The 11,504-nt window shown below is 39.6% G+C and overlaps 1 non-coding gene across 1 annotated transcript; it reads left to right on the forward strand.

Moving 5' to 3' along the window:
- The first annotated feature begins 9,291 nt into the window (after positions 1–9,291).
- LOC124518914 (U6 spliceosomal RNA) lies at positions 9,292–9,395 on the forward strand. Its single transcript, XR_006963929.1, has one exon. It is a non-coding gene; the product is annotated as a U6 spliceosomal RNA (small nuclear RNA).
- The last annotated feature ends 2,109 nt before the right edge of the window (positions 9,396–11,504 follow it).

Genomic DNA, 11,504 nt, shown 5'->3' on the forward strand with positions numbered 1-11,504 from the left:
TCATTCATTTTTGAGAGACAGAGACAGAACATGAGCAGGAGAGAGGCAGAGAGAGAGGGAGAAACAGATTCCAAAACAGGCTCCAGGCTCAGCCGTCAGCACAGAACCCGACGCGGGGCTCGAACTCACGGACCCTGAGATCGTGACCTGAGCCGAAGTTGGATGCTTAACCGACTGAGCCACCCAGGCGCCCCATGGTGCATAAATAATTTTCATTTGCATAACACAACCTACTAGATTCACAGTTCTAAATATAGGTGTTATGTATTCACAATCTCAAGTACAAACCGTGGCTTAGTCTATGTGACTGGCAGGATAGCTGGAATACGTGACTGTTTTCAGACGGAACATGCAGTGTGTTTTGTTCCCGGAGGTGCCCTGCCCTTTAGGAACGCCTTGTGCAGACCAGGAAGTGCATAGAATGTACATTACATAACACGAGGGTGCTGTTGGGGTATAGTGCCGATCTCTGGCAGCTTCGGGTTTCAGAAGCAAACCCAACGTCCGTCCATGTTCTGAACTCTGTAGTCATACATCATTCAGTTAGTTTACCTTCAGGTTAGCCTTTTCTCCCAGACGTTTTCGATCAGAGCTATGCAGGGATGCCGCGTCGTGTTGTTTTAGTTAGAATCACCGGAGGGGCGCCTGGGGGGCTCAGTTGGTTAAGTGTTGGACTTCGGCTCAGGTCATGACCCTGCGGTTTGCAGGAGCCTGGAGCCTGCTTCAGATCCTGTGTCTCCCTCTCTCTCTGCCCCTCCCCAGATCACACTGTCTCTCTCTCTCTCTCTCTCTCTCTCTCAAAGAAAAACATTTAAAAAAATTAGAATTGCACGAGAGTTTTTACAGTAGTCTCTTCTCTCCTCAATCAAGTAAATGGCCAAATTAGCAACTTGAGCTTGCTCTAAATTATCAAGTGGAAGAGGGTGTTTAGAAAGTCATCTGTTTAAAATAGTCATTGTTTGCAAATCTAGCCGGCCTTTTACAAAGAACCAACCAATTAAAATCAGTCAGCAGGAACAATTGCAAAATGAACGTGGTTGCCTAATATTGACTTAGTTTTTCTTCTTTGATCAAAACAATTCTAATCCTGTCTTCCTTTTACTTTTTTTTACCCTATTTTACATGCACACACAACACATACACACATCATATTGCATATAACAATTAATTTTTTAAAAGAATCAGAGACCTTGGAGAACAGCCAGTGACGCATGTTGTATTGGGTATGGGACTTCATTTTTTTTTGTTTATTTGAGCAAATATTGGCTGTAGAATTTGTATAAACTGTTGCAGTCAGTCCCTAGGGTTAGCTTAAAGACTGAATTAAAGTAGGCAGAGGAATTAACTCAGATTTTGTAACCTAGAACATATGAAAACAAACTACATTATGTCTTAAGCCATCTATTTAGAGAGAGAAAGTTATAGAAATAAACATAAATTCATTATATTCAACAACAGGACTAAATAGTTATTCTTTGACTTAATTCATTGTCTTACGAACCTAATTTAAAGAAACCTAATACCCAGTGTAGAAGTGGACAGTGTATAAGAGAGTTCAAAGAGTCTCTGAATTCATCTCTTTCAAAAGAAAATCCTATTCATTGTGAGGAAATTGGAGGATTTTTTCAAAATTCTTAAATTTTGATATAAGAATATGTATACTTGGAAGATATTTTCAAACAGCTAAATTAGGTGCAGAAGGAGCTTATTGAAATCGAAGGGTTTTGGGGCACCTGGGTGGCTCAGTGGTTTAAGCATCTGACTTTGGCTCAGGTCATGATCTTGTGGTTCGTGAGTTCAAGCCCCGCGTCGGGCTCTGTGCTGACAGCTCGGAGCCTGGAGCCTGCTTCAGATTCTATGTCTCCCTCTGCCCCTTCCCCACTTGTGCTCACTCTGTCTCTCTCTCAAAAATAATTAAACATTAGGAAATTTTTTTTTTTAAAAAAAGAAACCAAAAGCTTTTGATTTTTCTTATGAACCTAAAAGGAAAGCAATATCCATACAATATTCATCAGAGTATAACATACTCTAGCAGAGGGCAGTTCGTGTAATGAAAGAAACGGAAACAGGTAGTACAAACTCACTAACTGATTAAAGGCTGTGTGACTTTTGGCAAGTTACTTAGCCTCTCTGAACTACATCCTTCTTGTCCATAAAAAATATGAAAAAATATATTTATGGACCTGTTTGAGTATTAAATGTCATATTTATACGCGCCAGTAAAGTGCATAGAGAAAATGAAAGGAAAAATCAGAGGGTTTTTTTATTTGGTCTCAAAAATAGCTTCCATATAGGTTCATACAACTAACAAAGTCTACCTCTGTCTTCAAGAGTCACAAAGAGGAAAATTCCTCCATCATTTGAAGACACGCATGTTCTTCACACCCATTGTGTATCTTCCAGTCCCCCCTTATAGTTGCCCAGCGATACTTGCCAAGTTCCTTTAACATTTGAGTTGTTTTAAGACATTGAGACCATTAACTCTCTTAGTGACATTTCCTCAGCTTGTGTATGAATGGAAGCAATGGGTGGGTTGACGAAGAGTCTCCCCTTTCTCTGTTGACAGCAGGGCTGTCCTTGTAACCCGGGAGGAGGAGCAGAAGGCTTTTTGTCTCAGCCTGACTCATCACTGAGCTTGTCCTCGCTTGAGCTTTTACCTTCCTTACACGTGAAGTGCTAGTTGCGACATGTTTCAGTCTAGCCACACCTGATACATGTTTCTATCCCTGCGGTCTTCATCTAGTCAATACCCATTTCCGTAGGGTAAATTTTCCTAATGATGTTTACTGAAGTTGAGATAAAAGCAACATCAAGGAAAAAAAAAAAGGAATTAACTGCATGCATGTGGTTCTACATAATGTTCATAACGGAGAATAGAATGAGAGATACGATCAAGTATGAGGGTGCTTTGATCTTTACTCCAAAGCTCAGCTAGTTCATGATTTGTTTATAAGGCAACACTGCTGTCATATGCAACAAAAAAAATACAAAGCTTTGGATATTTATAGTGTTATCTTCTGTGCAAAACTGTTAGTATGGATACGCGGCTAAAATTATTCCAATAATGTAATGTTGACTTTTAGTTGGCTCAAGTAAGCTCTTGTGCCCAGTTGAGTTAGAAACAAACTGTTAGAGACTCTTCAAATTCAGAATCATTTGTCAGGCTTCACAATTAAGATAAATGTAGTACTCATTTGTGACAGCAGAGGATACCTGAGATTTAAATTTAACTTAAAATTTCCCATATTTCAAAAATAGTCAGTGGTTTTTATCTACTGTTGCTATTAAAATATGAGATGTTAACTCCACCAGAGGTTAATATAAATTAATAAGGAACTGATTTTTTTACAAAACGAAAAATTGAGGCCCTAAATCTAAGAAATGAGGTAAGATTACTGAGCTGATGATGTCTTTTTAAAATTGATCTATAATTGACATGTAACATTATGTAAGTTTAAGGTGCACAAGGTATTGATTTAATACATGTGTATGTTGCAATATGATTACCAGTGTAGGGTTCCCTAACACCTCCATCATCTTAGGTAGCTATCATTTCTTTTTGTGGTGAGAACATTTGCAATCTAGTGTCTATCTTACATCACCCACAAAAGTTATCTCAAAAGGGATTAAAAAACATACATATAAGACCTGAAACCATAAACCTGCTAGAAGAAAACAGGGGAAAAGCTCCTTGGCATTGGTCTTGGCAGTGATTTCCTGGCTATGACACCAAAAGCATAAGGAGCAAGGGCAGAAATGGACAAGTGGGACTACATCAGTCCCCAAAGCTTCTACATAGCAAAGGAAACCGCTGACCAAATGAAAAAGCAGCCTACAGAATGAGAGACAATATTTGCGAATGATAGATCTGACGTGCGGTTAATATCCCCAATATGTAAGGAACTCCTACGACTCAAGAAAACATTTGATTAAAAAATTGGCAGAGGAACCGAATAGACATTTCTCCAAAGAAGACATCCAGATGGCCACCAGACACATGAAAAGATGCTACACGTCACTGATCGTCAGGGAAATACAAATCAAAACCACAATGAGGTGTCACCTCACACCTGTCAGAATGACTGCCGTTAGAAAAGAGGTTAACGTGTTGGTGTGGATGTAGAGAAACAGGAAACTTGTTCCTTGTTGGTAGGAATGTAAACTGGTTCAGTTACTATGGAAAACAGTGTGGAGATTCCTCAAGAAATTGAAAACAGAACAGAAATTGAAAATATCCCACCAATCCAACTTCTGGGTATATATCCAAAGGAAATGAAACCAGTGTTTGGAAAAGATATCTGTATTCCCATGTTTATTGCCACATTAATCACAACGGCCAAGATGAAGAAACAACTGAAGAGTCTGTCAGAGGATGAGCAGCTAACAGTGTACCATAGATGCGGTGGAATATGACTCAGCCATAAGAAAGGGAAATCCCGCCATCTGCAACAACTTGACTGGACTGTATTATATACTTCAAAATTAAAGATGTCTTTTAGGATAGGGTTTTTATGGAACTTCTTATTCCTGGCAATCATAGACGCATAAGTTTGGACTGTACTTAAGAAAATATCAGCGAGTATCATGGAAAATTTTAAGCAGTATGTCGACTTTAAGAGCTTAACGTTGGAGTCCGAGGTTCGTATTCAAAACCTGCTCCGGCATTTTCAGCCACGTAGCCTGATGTAAGTGATTGAGTCCATCCGTCCTCAGTGTGCTCATTCAGAAAATAGGGGTTGTAATCATCACTATATGATTAAAGACATTAGGAATAAATGCGATTATGGCTTCGTGTTGCTCAGTATAGTACCCGACACCATATTAATACTGAGTGGGAGAAATAAAATCGACAGTGAGAAAAAAAAATTCTTAGATCCTTCACCACCCCCTCACTCGCAGGTCACACTGCAGCACAGGTACATCATGGGGGACACGTGGGGCCCGGGGGCAGAGTTAAAGAAACAGACGGCAGAACAGATTCACGGTAGTTGCCACCGTCTTGGGGACACCCTGGGAATCAGGAAGCTTGGCTGTGCCGTGGAGCCCCAGCCTGGCCCAAAGCCGGGGACTTTGCAACTAGCAGCTTGGATGCCACAACGGTGCCGACTTGTGTGGAGACATGCATCTCGGGAAGATGGCTTTGCGAGGATAGAGTCGGAAGTCCTCGCCTATCTCCTTCTTAGGTAAAAATTACCTCCCCAGAAGCACGGGGGTACCCATTTCTTGACAGTTCGCTGTTGACGTGTGTCTGTCACAGTGTTTTATTTCGTGTTTATGAAAAATAATTGTGAGAATGGCAGAAGCTATTCCACAGTGAGCCGACCCTCTCCTGGTCCTCACGTCACCCTCCTGGTCCTCATGTCATTCTCTTCTGGTCCTCGTGTCATTCTCTCCTGGTCCCCATGTCGTCCTCTCCTGGTCCCCACGTCGTCCTCCTCTGGTCCCCACGTTGTCCTCTCCTGGTCCCCACGTCCGTCATCCTCTCCTGGTCCCCGCGTCGTCCTCCCCTGGTCCTCGCGTCATCCTCTCCTGGTCCCCACATCGTCCTCTCCTGGTCCCCACGTCGTCCTCTCCTTGTCCTCAGGCATTAGTGAGGCAGTTTGATTATGCAGTGAGCTGTTCCTGGAATGGGATGATCTCCCCCAGGGTGCCTCCTAGGGCATCCAGTGGAGACAGATTCTTATTCTCTTTCCTCTTCTGTAAGATGTTTCATTTTAAAGATGAATTGAGGTAAAGATAAAATCTTCTGACATATATTAGGCACTTAGTAAATGGTAGGTATTTTTGCTAAAGATAATAAAAAATGTATATGAAGAGAGGTGAGAATATCTAAATATAGTAGTTTAGACATACTTCTAAATAAGCACTTTAGATGGCATGTTAAGCTATTCGTAGGAAATAGTAGAATTAATTAATATGTAATATGTGAAATCATATTAAACTCCAGAAAACAATTGTTGAATGAATTTATTCATTATATTATTCTTGGGATACAAAATTATTTTCTTTTCAGGAAAGCCTTTTTATTTTTTTTTATTTTATTTTTTTATTTTTTAATTTTTTTTTTTTTTCAACGTTTATTTATTTTTGGGACAGAGAGAGACAGAGCATGAACGGGGGAGGGGCAGAGAGAGAGAGGGAGACACAGAACCGGAAACAGGCTCCAGGCTCTGAGCCATCAGCCCAGAGCCCGACGCGGGGCTCGAACTCACGGGCCGCGAGATCGTGACCTGGCTGAAGTCAGACGCTTAACCGACTGCGCCACCCAGGCGCCCCTCAGGAAAGCCTTTTTAAACAATCATATATATTTTTGACTTAATTATAGCATAAAACTCCAAACACCAACATGATCTACATGCAAGGTAGGAACAAATAGGTACAACTATAGCCAAGGACTGAGCTCTCAGAATTGACCACACAGTCACAAGTTTATACGTATTTCCATTTAATTTTTTAATGCCAAAGTTGGTTTTTTTTGAGAGTGCCGGTAGGTTGATATTCAAGAGCTAAACAGTTTTAGATGCTTTAAATTCAAGTTATGAGTATTCAGAAAGCAAATAATACTCCAAGTTGCCAACTAAAACCACACTTCTGTATTTACTTAAGTTGTTATTTATTTGCATAAGTTTACATGATCCCCCCTCCTCCCCCCATCTACTAAGGCTTATTAATAGTCCCCATGATTCTTTGTAGCTTTTAGAGATGACCTACTCGCCGTCCATACACGGGAAGATAGAGGGTCGATTGCGCTGTGGGATTTCAGTTTTCTTACCAAGGCTGAACCGTTTGCATTTCCCCTTTTCAGCTGAGGCAGCTATTTGGCTGAGTCCCTGGCATAAAACAGAAATACGCAAAACGGCAGCGACAACATCAACAAAAGCTCGAGGAACAAAGATGGTTCCCTTTTCCTCTGGTTTGATGTCTCATGTTACTGGAAATCGCACTGACTTCCTCAAAACGACATTCATAATATCCAGTAAGATGCAGTGGGAAAACTAGGCAACTGCAGTTTTAAAAAGGATACATTTTATTTATTTGGATCTGATCTTTTCAGTTTTTAAAGGAAATAATTGGATTACCATTAATTGCTTCAACATCTGAATTCATTCGGTATATTTTAACATCTTTACCCACATCTGAATACTCGTAATTATTCTAGCAATAACATACATAGACATCAAGTCAAGAAGCAATTAAAAAGCATCATCCGCATATTATTTTAATATAAATGATACAAATTAGAAATAGATAATTATACCTTATTTGATTGAATACAATTAACATACAATAATTGCTTTCTACAAAGTTTTCAGGCTATGTAAAGATGCATTCAGGTAGGAAACACACCAGATTTTTGTAACTTGGCATATTGTCAAGAATGCATCTAACTGTATAGCACCAAGTACTTGTAAAATACATGATTTCTTTCACACGCGTTGCAAGATTAATACAGTCGAGTGCTTGGAAATAGAAACATATTAACTCGTTAGATTAATTCCCTCCTCCTACCCCTTGCAGTATTCCCTACAGTGGAATAAGGGAAGCTACTGTCCTAAATATTTTTAGAGTGAAGTTTCTCTCAATGATTTCACACTTTAAATGGAATCTTTTCAACAGTTTATCTCAACCTCAAGCATTGACAAATAAGATGTATGACTTTCACTTCTGGGCAAGGTAGGCGATTAGCGTCGGAATTTACTGGGCTGCTGAAAAACTGCAAAGTATATGAACTGATGCTTCTCAGTTTGCTGTCTATCAGGAAACAAAGGACAGTGTTTCCCGAGAGATGAGAGATAAAAACGAGGTGAGCTTTATCATCGCCCAGGCTTATGGGCAAGGGACCCAGGTGAATCCAGTATGTTCCTTGAGTTGAGAACTCAGAGCCAAGAGCCTGGTTGGGGGCGGGGTGATTGGACAACCAGGATTGGACAACCACTGTGGACAACCCACAGCAAAGTAACTGAGCTCAGCAAAGTAACTGTGCTCTCCACAGCAAAGTAACTGAGAGGAGAAAGAAGTATAAAGATAGACTTCCAGAGATCTCCAGAAACGCCCTCAGGTGTTTCGTGAAGTATTGATTAACATGTTCATTAAATGAAAGCCCTCAAGGTGGTGGAAAGAGCCACCACAAAGGAATAAAGGTGTAAACCCCCAGAGGTGCAGGGCTTGGAGTAGGGCCTCTTCCCAACTGTTAGTCTAGAAAACCTCTTGATCCAGCAGGCAGTGGCTAGGGTGTAAAGAAAGGTCTGGCCTTAGTAAAGGGAGTGATTAGCCCTAGACAGAAAACAGCTCCAGCCTTCCCTGCAAATCTTAGAAGCAAGACTCTAGAGGAAAACTGGCGTAACTATGTCTGAAAACGAACTGAGAATATCTTTCTAAAATTCAGCAATGAGCATGATACAATAATTCCCAGTGACTGGCATCCTATTAAAAATTACTAAGCTGCCAGGAAGGAGGAAAGTGAAACCATAAAAAGAGAAAATTTGTCTATCAAAAGTGACACAGATGTTATGATTATCAATCACATTAAAACCCTTATTATTACTGTATTCCGAGTACACACAGGACATCATTCAAGATAGGCCATACTCTGTGCCCTCAAACAAGCATCTATAAAATGGAAAAAGATTTAAGGCCATGCAAAGTACCCTTCCATTAAACAGTAGAACCGAATTAGAAATCAATAACTGAAAGACCTGTGGCCAATCTCCCAAATTGGGAAATTAAATAGCACAACTCGAAATAACTCATTGTCCACTGAAAACATTCAAAGATTAAGTTAAAACTATTTGAGCTTAGTAAAAATGGACACGTGGCATATGAAAATGTGTGCAATGTTGCTAAAGTGACACTTTGGAGGCAAATCTAGAATTAAATGTTAATTCTAGAAAAGATAGGTCTCAAATCAATGCTCTTAGATTCCTCTTCTAAGGAACTGGAAAAGGATGAGCAAATTGAAGCCAAGACGAATAGAAGCAGTGAAGATCAAAGTGGAAATAAGTTAAATGTGACAGAAAAATAGTAGAGAAAGTCAGTGAAACTAAATGCCGAGTATTTGAGACGATGCATCAAGTTGATAAATCTTTACCCACTTTGATCAGCAAAACAGAGAAGACAACCTTAACCGATAATCAGGAACGAGCAAGGAGACACCACTAGAAAATATACCGACAGGATAAGTTTAAGAGAATATTATAAAAACCTTTATACCAATACATTAAAAATTTTTATATATAAAATTGATAAACTCCCTGAAAGATACTAATTACCAAGCTCACTGGAAGATAAACAGTGCTCACTTCAGCAGCACAGATACTAAAATTGGAATGATACAGAGATTAGCATGGCCCCTGCACAGGAATGACATGCAAATTCATGAAATGTTGTGTATTTTGAAAGAAATAAAAGGCATCCAAATCAGTAAGGAAGAAATACAAATTGCACACTTTGTAGATGACATGATATCCTATATTGAAAACACGAAAGACACCACCAAAAAATTGCTAGGATGCATCAATTCAGTAATGTCACGTTTCTATACACCAGTAATGAAACAGCAGAAAGAGGAATTAAGGAATCAATTCCATTTAAAATTGGACAAAAACAATAAGATATCTAGGAATAACCTAGCTAAACAGGTGAGATACCTGTGCTCTGAAAATTACAAAACACAGATGAAAGAAACTGAAAACGACAAAAAGAAATGGAAAGACATTCCATGTTCAAGGATTGGAAGAAGGAATATTGTTAAAATGTCTATATTATATGTCTAATATATTATATTAAATTCCTATAAATCTACAGATTTAAAGCAATCCCTATCAAAATACCAACAGCATTTTTCATATAGCTAGAACAAAGAATCCTAACATTTGTATGGAACCACAAAAGAAACCAAAGAGCCAAAGCAATGTTGAAAAAGTAGAGCAAAGCTCGAGGCATCACAAATCTGGACTTCAAGTTATATCACAAGCCTGAGTGATCAAACAGTGTGGGACTGGCACAAAAATAGATACATAGATCAATAGAATAGAACATAAAACCCAGAAAGGAACCCCCAATTGTATGGTCGATTAATCTTCGACAAAGCAGAAAAGAATAGGCAACGGGAAAGAGACGGTCTCTTCAACAAATGGTGCTGGGAAAACTGGACAGCAACATGCAACAGAATGAAACTGGACCACTTTATCACACCATACACAAAAATAAATTCTAAATGGATGAAAGACCTAAATGTGAGACAGGAAACCATCAAAATTCTAGGGGAGAACACAGGCAGTAAACTCTCTGACCTCAGCTGTAACAACTTATTTCTAGATAAGTCTCCTAGGCAAGGGAAACAAAAGCAAAAAGAAACTATTGGGACTTCATCAAAATAAAAAGCTTCTGCACAGTGAAGGAATCAATCCACAAAACTAAAAGGCAACCAACAGAATGGGAGAAGATATTTGCAAATAACATATCTGATGAAGTGTTGGTAATCAAAGTCTATAAAGAACTTATACAACTTAACAATGAAAGCCCAAACAATCCACTTAAAAAATGGGCAGAAGACGTGAATAGGTATTTTTCCAAAGAAGACATACAGGGGGCAACAAACACATGAAGAGATGCTCAGCATCACTCATCATCAGGGGAACGGAAATCAAAACCGCAATGAGATACCACCTCACACCTGTCAGAATGACTAACATTAACACACAAGAAACTACAGGTGTTGGGAAGGCTGTAGAGAAAGGGGGACCCTCTTGAACTGTTGGTGGAAATGCAAACTGGTGCAGCCCTTCTGGAAAATAGTATGGAGGTTCTTCAAAAGGTTGACCATTATTTCCCAAGATCTGGCAATTGCACTACTGAATATTTACCCCCAAAATACAAAAATACTGACTCCAAGGGGTACATGCACTCTGATGTTTATTGCAGGTTTATCTGTAAGAGCCAAATTATGGAAATAGCTTAAGTGTCTATCAATAGATGAATGGGTAAAGATGTATACATATACACACAACGGAATTTTACTCGGCTATTAAAAAAAATGCAAAAAACAAAATTTGCCATTTCAAACAACGTGGATGGACCCAGGGAGTATTACGCGAAGCAAAATAAGTCAGTCAGAGAAAAGACATGTACCATATGGTTTCACGCATATGTGGAATTTTAGAAACCAAACAAGCAATGGGGGAAAAAGAGAGAGACCCAAACCAAGAAACACTCTTCATTGCAAAGCATGAACTGATGGTTACCAGAGGGGAGGTGAGTGGAGGGATGAGTAAAATAGGTGATGGAGATTAAAAGTACTCTTGTGGTGAGCCCTGGGTGAGCCCGTGGAGCGCTGTTAAAATAGCAACAGTAAGTGATGAGGGTTGTCGTTGAAAGCAGCCTTGCTTTGACCTCAAAACCAGTACAAATTTCTTGAGCAAAGCAGGTGTTAGGAGAGGGCAGTGCCTAAACTCCAACGTAAATTCAAAGCAATGATTTTCCATTTGTTGCTGGAACAGATTGCC

This window comes from Lynx rufus, unplaced genomic scaffold (genome assembly GCF_022079265.1).
Source record: "Lynx rufus isolate CCGP_SWC_20201006 ecotype Redwood Valley unplaced genomic scaffold, mLynRuf1.p SCAF_25, whole genome shotgun sequence".
In the NCBI taxonomy this organism is placed as follows: domain Eukaryota; kingdom Metazoa; phylum Chordata; class Mammalia; order Carnivora; family Felidae; genus Lynx; species Lynx rufus.